This window comes from Ascaphus truei, unplaced genomic scaffold (genome assembly GCF_040206685.1).
Source record: "Ascaphus truei isolate aAscTru1 unplaced genomic scaffold, aAscTru1.hap1 HAP1_SCAFFOLD_329, whole genome shotgun sequence".
Taxonomy (NCBI): Eukaryota; Metazoa; Chordata; class Amphibia; order Anura; family Ascaphidae; genus Ascaphus; species Ascaphus truei.
This window is the reverse complement of record NW_027456279.1, coordinates 396,841-408,543: the sequence shown is the minus strand read 5'-3', so window position 1 is coordinate 408,543 and position 11,703 is coordinate 396,841.

Sequence of the window (11,703 nt, the reverse complement as noted above, 5' to 3'; positions counted from 1 at the left end):
ACGTGTACACACACACACACACGTGTACACACACACACACGTGTACACACACACACACACACACACGTGTACACACACACACACACACGTGTACACACACACACACACACGTGTACACACACACATGTGTACACACACACACACACGTGTACACACACACACACGTGTACACACACACACGTGTACACACACACGTGTACACACACACACACGTGTACACACACACACGTGTACACACACACACGTGTACACACACACGTGTACACACACGTGTACACACACACACACGTGTACACACACACACACGTGTATACACACACACACGTGTATACACACACACACACATGTATACACACACGTGTATACACACACACACACGTGTATACACACACACGTGTATACACACACACGTGTATACACACACACGTGTATACACACACACACACGTGTATACACACACACACGTGTACACACACACACGTGTATACACACACACGTGTATACACACACGTGTATACACACACACGTGTATACACACACACACACATGTATACACACACACACGTACACATACACAATGTATACAAACAAACATGTATACACACACACACACATACATGTATACACACATGTATACACACATGTGTGTATATATACACACACACACGTATACACACACATACACTATCCCCAGCACCACCACATCAGCACACCGGTATCCCATGCCCCCCCCCCCCCCAGCACACTGGCATTCTCGGCTCCCCACCATTCCCAGCCCCCATCAACACCATCAGCACCCACACATTGGCACCTTCGCACCTCCCCATCGGCACACCCACATCCGCACCCCCACATCAGCAACAAACCCTCCCAAATCAGCACACCGATACAATCACCATCAGTACAGCCACAGCAGCAGTACCACCGCACACTGCCATGGGCCGCGTGGACCACTCCCCACCCAAATGCCACCCCCACACCACAAACATCCCGGGCAACGCCGGGGCTCTCAGCTAGTAAATATATATATACCTGGGTTTGAACTGGGACGAGACTTAGATATGATAAAATATAATTTATTCCTTGATAAAGGTGAACACACAAAATGTACAAATAACAGCAAAATATAGACACTTACTTAAAAGATGAAAATGATGAAAACAGTCCCATCTGGACTGGCAGTTTTATACAGCAATCAGCCCAAGACATTGCATGCCATTTCTTCTCAGCTATCAAGATTTTTTGTTTTGAAAATTCTTTTATTATGCAGCGAATCTTTACAACAAGATTATAACAGTACATAAATCATTTTCCAAACGGAAAAAAAACCGTGACGTTAACAACGGCGCAGTGCATATCCCACACAACTCACATAAATTTTTATTAATGGTTTCCCCAAAAGTAAAAAAACTGTGACGAACACGGCGGTGCAGTACATTTATACGTATGCACCGCACCACAGACATGACATATCATACACACATTATCTCTAACTTTATTGCACAGAAAATCTTTTGGGGCGGGGGAGTAAGGGAGGGGGGTGTTTAGTCCTCCTCCTCAGGACCGTCAAAGATGGAATAGTCCTTGAGCAGGCTGTGGAGCAGCCTGCGACAGTCATGTACCAACATCCTCTTCTTCCCCTTGGCAATCAAGATGGTATAGCACAACAGGCCTGATGACATGCAGGCATGAAGACAATGAACACATGAAACCATGGGTAAAGGGTGGCTCTGACTTATATATCATTTTAACCCTTCTTTCCCAGTTACGGCGCCGAGCCGTCTAGCAAAAGTCCCTTTGAAGCTTTTGAAGCTGATTTTGGACTTCCATTGAAGTGTGAAGTACCCCAGTTACAAAACCATTCACTTCCTTTGATCCCTAGGCCAAGCATAAACAATTAGCAATTTAGCCTTTGATGACCAGGCTATGTAAATTCCGGCAGGATGGGTTTCCTGCTTATTACCATAGCAGAATGGAACCTAAAATTCCATATCTGCTGTAAATACCTACCTAACTTCATAACTTCAGTTCAAAAGTACTTACAGGCAGGTGAGAAATATTAATACATTCCGTCACACCTGACGCTCCCAGAGCGACCAAACATACAGTGTAATTAAGAGAGATATTAATATCTGGCCCTTAGTAACTGTTAGGGATAAAGTGTTTAGACTTCCCAGGTGGGGCTAAATCCCACGAACACACATATGTAACTCTTAGCATGTTCAGCCAAGGACATCTCAAAATATTCTTATATTTAATAAGGTCACCCATTCTGATATCTCTTGGTGTAGCTCCACCCCTGCCCCCGTCAATAAAACCTTTGAAGCAGGGAAGACAGTTGTCACCTGGTTTCAGATTACCCTGGCAGGATAACTTTTGCTGTAAGGTGTGAGTTTTAACGCTCACCACCCAAACAGTCCCTTGGTCACGCATATCCAATTAGGTAAGTAGACTTTGATCAGGGCTATTTCCTAGCAAAATTCCCTTAGCCTTCAAATTAGGTATTAACATACTGTACACACACAAAAAAAACCCCTTCTGCTTTTCACATTCACCTTCAACTAAGCTTTTTGAAGTCCAGATTTCTGAAAAGACACAATACAGTTACACAGGGAAATAAGTATTTTCATGTCATAACAAGGGTTGATTCACATTTCTGGACCTCAGCCCAGTTAACCCCTTGTCTCCCTGGTGAGGTTAGAGGGTGGCCAATTGGGGGGTAACCCCGTTAATCCCAGGCCAAACCCTCACGATCGTCACAGTCACCTGTGCTGAAGCAGGGATATCCTGAAAACCTGACCATTTTGGGGGTAGGGGTGGGGGCGGGAAAGCTTGAGGACTGAAGTTGAGCGCCACGGACCTGCCTGAAAATCTGTGTGGAGAGCACGAGAATGTCTCCCTGTAAAGCAAACTCTTTGCCAGTTCCCGGAGTGATGCAAGATCGGATCTCGCCTGTTTAACTTGGGATATCCCGGGGAAGAGAGCAGCGCTGCGATATCCCGGGGAAGATAGCAGCGCTGGGATATCCCGGGGAAGATAGCAGCGCTGGGATATCCCGGGGAAGATAGCAGCCCTGGGATATTCCGGGAAAGATAGCAGCGCTGGGATATCCCAGGGAAGATAGCAGCGCTGAGATATCCCAGGGAAGATAGAAGCGCTGGGATATCCGGGGGAAGAGAGCAGCTCTCGGATATCCCAGGAAAGAGAGCAGCGCTTGGATATCCCGGGGAAGAGAGCAGCGCTGGGATATCCCAGGGAAGAGAGCAGCGCTGGGATATCCCGGGGAAGGTAGCAGCGCTGGGATATCCCGGGGAAGATAGCAGCGCTGTGATATCCCGGGGAAGAGAGCAGCGCTGGGATATCCCGGGGAAGAGAGAAGCGCTGGGGTATCCCGGGGAAGAGAGCAGCGCTGGGATATCCCGGGGAAGAGAGCAGCGCTGGGATATCCCGGGGAAGATAGCAGCGCTGGGATATCCCGGGGAAGAGAGAAGCGCTGGGATATCCCGGGGAAGAGAGCAGCGCTGGGATATCCCGGGGAAGATAGCAGCGCTGGGATATCCCGGGGAAGATAGCAGCGCTGGGATATCCCGGGGAAGAGAGCAGCGCTGGGATATCCCGGGGAAGAGAGCAGCGCTGGGATATCCCGGGGAAGATAGCAGCGCTGGGATACCCCGGGGAAGATAGCAGCGCTGGGATATCCCGGGGAAGATAGCAGCGCTGGGATATCCCAGGGAAGATAGCAGCGCTGAAATATCCTGGGGAAGATAGCAGCGCTGGGATATCCCGGGGAAGAGAGCAGCGCTGGTATATCCCGGGGAAGATAGCAGTGCTGGGATATCCCGTGGAAGAGAGCAGCGCTGTGATATCCCGGGGAAGATAGCAGCGCTGGGATATTCCGGGGAAGAGAGCAGCGCTGGGATATCCCAGGGAAGAGAGCAGCGCTGGGATATCCCGGGGAAGGTAGCAGCGCTGTGATATCCCGGGGAAGAGAGCAGCGCTGGGATATCCCGGGGAAGAGAGAAGCGCTGGGATATCCCGGGGAAGAGAGCAGCGCTGGGATATCCCGGGGAAGAGAGCAGCGCTGGGATATCCCGGGGAAGATAGCAGTGCTGGGATATCCGGGGGAAGAGAGCAGCTCTCGGATATCCCGGGGAAGAGAGCAGCACTGGGATATCCCGGGGAAGAGAGCTGCGCTGGGATATCCCAGGGAAGAGAGCAGCGCTGGGATATCCCGGGGAAGGTAGCAGCGCTGGGATATCCCGGGGAAGATAGCAGCGCTGTGATATCCCGGAGAAGAGAGCAGCGCTGGGATATCCCGGGGAAGAGAGAAGCGCTGGGATATCCCGGGGAAGAGAGCAGCGCTGGGATATCCCGGGGAAGATAGCAGCGCTGGGATATCCCGGGGAAGATAGCAGCGCTGGGATATCCCGGGGAAGAGAGCAGCGCTGGGATATCCCGGGGAAGAGAGCAGCGCTGGGATATCCCGGGGAAGATAGCAGCGCTGGGATACCCCGGGGAAGAGAGCAGCGCTGGGATATCCCGGGGAAGATATCAGCGCTGGGATATCCCAGGGAAGATAGCAGCGCTGAAATATCCTGGGGAAGATAGCAGCGCTGGGATATCCCGGGGAAGAGAGCAGCGCTGGTATATCCCGGGGAAGACAGCAGCGCTGGGATATCCCGTGGAAGAGAGCAGCGCTGGGATATCCCGGGGAAGATAGCAGCGCTGGGATATCCCGGGGAAGATAGCAGCGCTGGGATATCCCGGGGAAGATAGCAGCGCTGTGATATCCCGGGGAAGAGAGCAGCGCTGGGATATCCCGGGGAAGATAGCAGCGCTGGGATATCCCGGGGAAGAGAGCAGCGCTGGGATATCCCGGGGAAGAGAGCAGCGCTGGGATATCCCGGGGAAGATAGCAGTGCTGGGATATCCGGGGGAAGAGAGCAGCTCTCGGATATCCCGGGGAAGAGAGCAGCACTGGGATATCCCGGGGAAGAGAGCAGCGCTGGGATATCCCAGGGAAGAGAGCAGCGCTGGGATATCCCGGGGAAGGTAGCAGCGCTGGGATATCCCGGGGAAGATAGCAGCACTGTGATATCCCGGGGAAGAGAGCAGCGCTGGGATATCCCGGGGAAGAGAGAAGCGCTGGGATATCACGGGGAAGAGAGCAGCGCTGGGATATCCCGGGGAAGAGAGCAGCGCTGGGATATCCCGGGGAAGATAGCAGCGCTGGTATATCCCGGGGAAGATAGCAGCGCTGGGATATACCGGGGGAAGATAGAAGCACTGGGATATCCCGGGGAAGATAGCAGTGCTGGGATATCCCGGGGAAGAGAGCAGCGCTGGGATATCCCGGGGAAGATAGCAGCGCTGGGATATCCCGGGGAAGATAGCAGCGCTGGGATATCCCGGGGAAGATAGCAGCGCTGGGATATCCCGGGGAAGAGAGCAGCGCTGGGATATCCCGGGGAAGAGAGCAGCGCTGGGATATACCGGGGGAAGATAGAAGCACTGGGATATCCCGGGGAAGATAGCAGTGCTGGGATATCCCGGGGAAGAGAGCAGCGCTGGGATATCCCGGGGAAGATAGCAGCGCTGGGATATCCCGGGGAAGATAGCAGCGCTGGGATATCCCGGGGAAGATAGCAGCGCTGGGATATCCCGGGGAAGAGAGCAGCGCTGGGATATCCCGGGGAAGAGAGCAGCGCTGGGATATCCCGGGGAAGATAGCAGCGCTGGGATACCCCGGGGAAGAGAGCAGCGCTGGGATATCCCGGGGAAGATAGCAGCGCTGGGATATCCCAGGGAAGATAGCAGCGCTGAAATATCCCGGGGAAGATAGCAGCGCTGGGATACCCCGGGGAAGAGAGCAGCGCTGGGATATCCCGGGGAAGATAGCAGCGCTGGGATATCCCGGGGAAGAGAGCAGCGCTGGTATATCCCGGGGAAGATAGCAGCGCTGGGATATCCCGTGGAAGAGAGCAGCGCTGGGATATCCCGGGGAAGATAGCAGCGCTGGGATATCCCGGGGAAGATAGCAGCACTGGGATATCCCGGGGAAGATAGCAGCGCTGGGATATCCCGGGGAAGATAGCAGCCCTGGGATATTCCGGGAAAGATAGCAGCGCTGGGATATCCCAGGGAAGATAGCAGCGCTGAGATATCCCAGGGAAGATAGAAGCGCTGGGATATCCGGGGGAAGAGAGCAGCTCTCGGATATCCCAGGGAAGAGAGCAGCGCTTGGATATCCCGGGGAAGAGAGCAGCGCTGGGATATCCCAGGGAAGAGAGCAGCGCTGGGATATCCCGGGGAAGGTAGCAGCGCTGGGATATCCCGGGGAAGATAGCAGCGCTGTGATATCCCGGGGAAGAGAGCAGCGCTGGGATATCCCGGGGAAGAGAGAAGCGCTGGGATATCCCGGGGAAGAGAGCAGCGCTGGGATATCCCGGGGAAGAGAGCAGCGCTGGGATATCCCGGGGAAGATAGCAGTGCTGGGATATCCGGGGGAAGAGAGCAGCTCTCGGATATCCCGGGGAAGAGAGCAGCACTGGGATATCCCGGGGAAGAGAGCAGCGCTGGGATATCCCAGGGAAGAGAGCAGCGCTGGGATATCCCGGGGAAGGTAGCAGCGCTGGGATATCCCGGGGAAGATAGCAGCGCTGTGATATCCCGGAGAAGAGAGCAGCGCTGGGATATCCCGGGGAAGAGAGAAGCGCTGGGATATCCCGGGGAAGAGAGCAGCGCTGGGATATCCCGGGGAAGATAGCAGCGCTGGGATATCCCGGGGAAGATAGCAGCGCTGGGATATCCCGGGGAAGAGAGCAGCGCTGGGATATCCCGGGGAAGAGAGCAGCGCTGGGATATCCCGGGGAAGATAGCAGCGCTGGGATACCCCGGGGAAGAGAGCAGCGCTGGGATATCCCGGGGAAGATATCAGCGCTGGGATATCCCAGGGAAGATAGCAGCGCTGAAATATCCTGGGGAAGATAGCAGCGCTGGGATATTCCGGGGAAGAGAGCAGCGCTGGTATATCCCGGGGAAGATAGCAGCGCTGGGATATCCCGTGGAAGAGAGCAGCGCTGGGATATCCCGGGGAAGATAGCAGCGCTGGGATATCCCGGGGAAGATAGCAGCGCTGGGATATCCCGGGGAAGATAGCAGCGCTGTGATATCCCGGGGAAGAGAGCAGCGCTGGGATATCCCGGGGAAGAGAGCAGCGCTGGGATATCCCGGGGAAGAGAGCAGCGCTGGGATATCCCGGGGAAGAGAGCAGCGCTGGGATATCCCGGGGAAGAGAGCAGCGCTGGGATATCCCGGGGAAGATAGCAGTGCTGGGATATCCGGGGGAAGAGAGCAGCTCTCGGATATCCCAGGGAAGAGAGCAGCACTGGGATATCCCGGGGAAGAGAGCAGCGCTGGGATATCCCAGGGAAGAGAGCAGCGCTGGGATATCCCGGGGAAGGTAGCAGCGCTGGGATATCCCGGGGAAGATAGCAGCACTGTGATATCCCGGGGAAGAGAGCAGCGCTGGGATATCCCGGGGAAGAGAGAAGCGCTGGGATATCACGGGGAAGAGAGCAGCGCTGGGATATCCCGGGGAAGAGAGCAGCGCTGGGATATCCCGGGGAAGATAGCAGCGCTGGTATATCCCGGGGAAGATAGCAGCGCTGGGATATACCGGGGGAAGATAGAAGCACTGGGATATCCCGGGGAAGAAAGCAGTGCTGGGATATCCCGGGGAAGAGAGCAGCGCTGGGATATCCCGGGGAAGATAGCAGCGCTGGGATATCCCGGGGAAGATAGCAGCGCTGGGATATCCCGGGGAAGATAGCAGCGCTGGGATATCCCGGGGAAGATAGCAGCGCTGGGATATCCCGGGGAAGAGAGCAGCGCTGGGATATCCCGGGGAAGATAGCAGCGCTGGGATACCCCGGGGAAGAGAGCAGCGCTGGGATATCCCGGGGAAGATAGCAGCGCTGGGATATCCCAGGGAAGATAGCAGCGCTGAAATATCCCGGGGAAGATAGCAGCGCTGGGATATCCCGGGGAAGAGAGCAGCGCAGGTATATCCCGGGGAAGATAGCAGCGCTGGGATATCCCGTGGAAGAGAGCAGCGCTGGGATATCCCCGGGATATCCCAGCGCTGGGATATCCCGGGGAAGATAGCAGCGCTGGGATATCCCGGGGAAGATAGCAGCGCTGGGATATCCCGGGGAAGATAGCAGCGCTGGGATATCCCGGGGAAGAGAGCAGCGCTGGGATATCCCAGGAAGATAGCAGCGCTGGGATATCCCGGGGAAGAGAGCAGCGCTGGGATATCCCGGGGAAGTTAGCAGCGCTGGGATATCCCGGGGAAGATAGCAGCGCTGGGATATCCCGGGGAAGATAGCAGCGCTGGGATATCCCGGGGAAGATAGCAGCGCTGGGATATCCCGGGGAAGAGAGAAGCGCTGGGATATCCCGGGGAAGATAGCAGCGCTGGGATATCCCGGGGAAGATAGCAGCGCTGGGATATTCCGGGGAAGTTAGCAGCGCTGGGATATCCCGGGGAAGATAGCAGCGCTGGGATATTCCGGGGAAGATAGCAGCGCTGGGATATTCCGGGGAAGTTAGCAGCGCTGGGATATCCCGGGGAAGATAGCAGTGCTGGGATATCCGGGGGAAGAGAGCAGCTCTCGGATATCCCGGGGAAGAGAGCAGCACTGGGATATCCCGGGGAAGAGAGCAGCGCTGGGATATCCCAGGGAAGAGAGCAGCGCTGGGATATCCCGGGGAAGGTAGCAGCGCTGGGATATCCCGGGGAAGATAGCAGCGCTGTGATATCCCGGAGAAGAGAGCAGCGCTGGGATATCCCGGGGAAGAGAGAAGCGCTGGGATATCCCGGGGAAGAGAGCAGCGCTGGGATATCCCGGGGAAGATAGCAGCGCTGGGATATCCCGGGGAAGATAGCAGCGCTGGGATATCCCGGGGAAGAGAGCAGCGCTGGGATATCCCGGGGAAGAGAGCAGCGCTGGGATATCCCGGGGAAGATAGCAGCGCTGGGATACCCCGGGGAAGAGAGCAGCGCTGGGATATCCCGGGGAAGATATCAGCGCTGGGATATCCCAGGGAAGATAGCAGCGCTGAAATATCCTGGGGAAGATAGCAGCGCTGGGATATTCCGGGGAAGAGAGCAGCGCTGGTATATCCCAGGGAAGATAGCAGCGCTGGGATATCCCGTGGAAGAGAGCAGCGCTGGGATATCCCGGGGAAGATAGCAGCGCTGGGATATCCCGGGGAAGATAGCAGCGCTGGGATATCCCGGGGAAGATAGCAGCGCTGTGATATCCCGGGGAAGAGAGCAGCGCTGGGATATCCCGGGGAAGAGAGCAGCGCTGGGATATCCCGGGGAAGAGAGCAGCGCTGGGATATCCCGGGGAAGAGAGCAGCGCTGGGATATCCCGGGGAAGATAGCAGTGCTGGGATATCCGGGGGAAGAGAGCAGCTCTCGGATATCCCAGGGAAGAGAGCAGCACAGGGATATCCCGGGGAAGAGAGCAGCGCTGGGATATCCCAGGGAAGAGAGCAGCGCTGGGATATCCCGGGGAAGGTAGCAGCGCTGGGATATCCCGGGGAAGATAGCAGCACTGTGATCTCCCGGGGAAGAGAGCAGCGCTGGGATATCCCGGGGAAGAGAGAAGCGCTGGGATATCACGGGGAAGAGAGCAGCGCTGGGATATCCCGGGGAAGAGAGCAGCGCTGGGATATCCCGGGGAAGATAGCAGCGCTGGTATATCCCGGGGAAGATAGCAGCGCTGGGATATCACGGGGAAGAGAGCAGCGCTGGGATATCCCGGGGAAGAGAGCAGCGCTGGGATATCCCGGGGAAGATAGCAGCGCTGGTATATCCCGGGGAAGATAGCAGCGCTGGGATATCCCGGGGAAGATAGCAGTGCTGGGATATCCCGGGGAAGAGAGCAGCGCTGGGATATCCCGGGGAAGATAGCAGCGCTGGGATATCCCGGGGAAGATAGCAGCGCTGGGATATCCCGGGGAAGATAGCAGCGCTGGGATATCCCGGGGAAGATAGCAGCGCTGGGATATCCCGGGGAAGAGAGCAGCGCTGGGATATCCCGGGGAAGATAGCAGCGCTGGGATACCCCGGGGAAGAGAGCAGTGCTGGGATATCCCGGGGAAGATAGCAGCGCTGGGATATCCCAGGGAAGATAGCAGCGCTGAAATATCCCGGGGAAGATAGCAGCGCTGGGATATCCCGGGGAAGAGAGCAGCGCAGGTATATCCCGGGGAAGATAGCAGCGCTGGGATATCCCGTGGAAGAGAGCAGCGCTGGGATATCCCGGGGAAGATAGCAGCGCTGGGATATCCCGGGGAAGATAGCAGCGCTGGGATATCCCGGGGAAGATAGCAGCGCTGGGATATCCCGGGGAAGATAGCAGCGCTGGGATATCCCGGGGAAGATAGCAGCGCTGGGATATCCCGGGGAAGATAGCAGCGCTGGGATATCCCGGGGAAGAGAGCAGCGCTGGGATATCCCAGGAAGATAGCAGCGCTGGGATATCCCGGGGAAGAGAGCAGCGCTGGGATATCCCGGGGAAGTTAGCAGCGCTGGGATATCCCGGGGAAGATAGCAGCGCTGGGATATCCCGGGGAAGATAGCAGCGCTGGGATATCCCGGGGAAGATAGCAGCGCTGGGATATCCCGGGGAAGAGAGAAGCGCTGGGATATCCCGGGGAAGATAGCAGCGCTGGGATATCCCGGGGAAGATAGCAGCGCTGGGATATTCCGGGGAAGTTAGCAGCGCTGGGATATCCCGGGGAAGATAGCAGCGCTGGGATATTCCGGGGAAGATAGCAGCGCTGGGATATTCCGGGGAAGTTAGCAGCGCTGGGATATCCCAGGGAAGATAGCAGCGCTGGGATATCCCGGGGAAGATAGCAGCGCTGGGATATCCCGGAGAAGATAGCAGCGCTGGGATATCCCGGGGAAGATAGCAGCGCTGGGATATCCCGGGGAAGAGAGAAGCACTGGGATATCCCGGGGAAGAGAGCAGCGCTGGGATATCCCGGGGAAGAGAGCAGCGCTGGGATATCCCGGGGAAGATAGCAGCGCTGGGATATCCCGGGGAAAATAGCAGCTCTGGGATATTCCGGGGAAGTTAGCAGCGCTGGGATATCCCAGGGAAGATAGCAGCACTGGGATATCCCGGGGAAGGGAGCAGCTCTGGGATATCCCAGGGAAGATAGCAGCGCTGGGATATCCCGGGGAAGATAGCAGCGCTGGGATATCCCGGGGAAGAGAGCAGTGCTGGGATATCCCGGGGAAGATAGCAGCGCTGGGATATCCCGGGGAAGAGAGCAGCGCTGGGATATCCCGGGGAAGATAGCAGCGCTGGGATATCCCGAGGAAGATGGAAGTGCTGGGATATCCCGGGGAAGATAGCAGCACTGGGATATCCCAGGGAAGAGAGCAGGGCTGGCATATCCCGTGGAAGAGAGCAGCGCTGGGATATCCCAGGGAAGATAGCAGAGCTGGGATATGCCGAGGAAGAGAGCAGCGCTGGGATATCCCAGGGAAGAGAGCAGGGCTGGGATATCCCGTGGAAGAGAGCAGCGCTGGGATATCCCAGGGAAGATAGCAGAGCTGGGATATGCCGGGGGAAATAGCAGCGCTGGGATATCCCGGGGAAAATAGCAGCGCTGGAA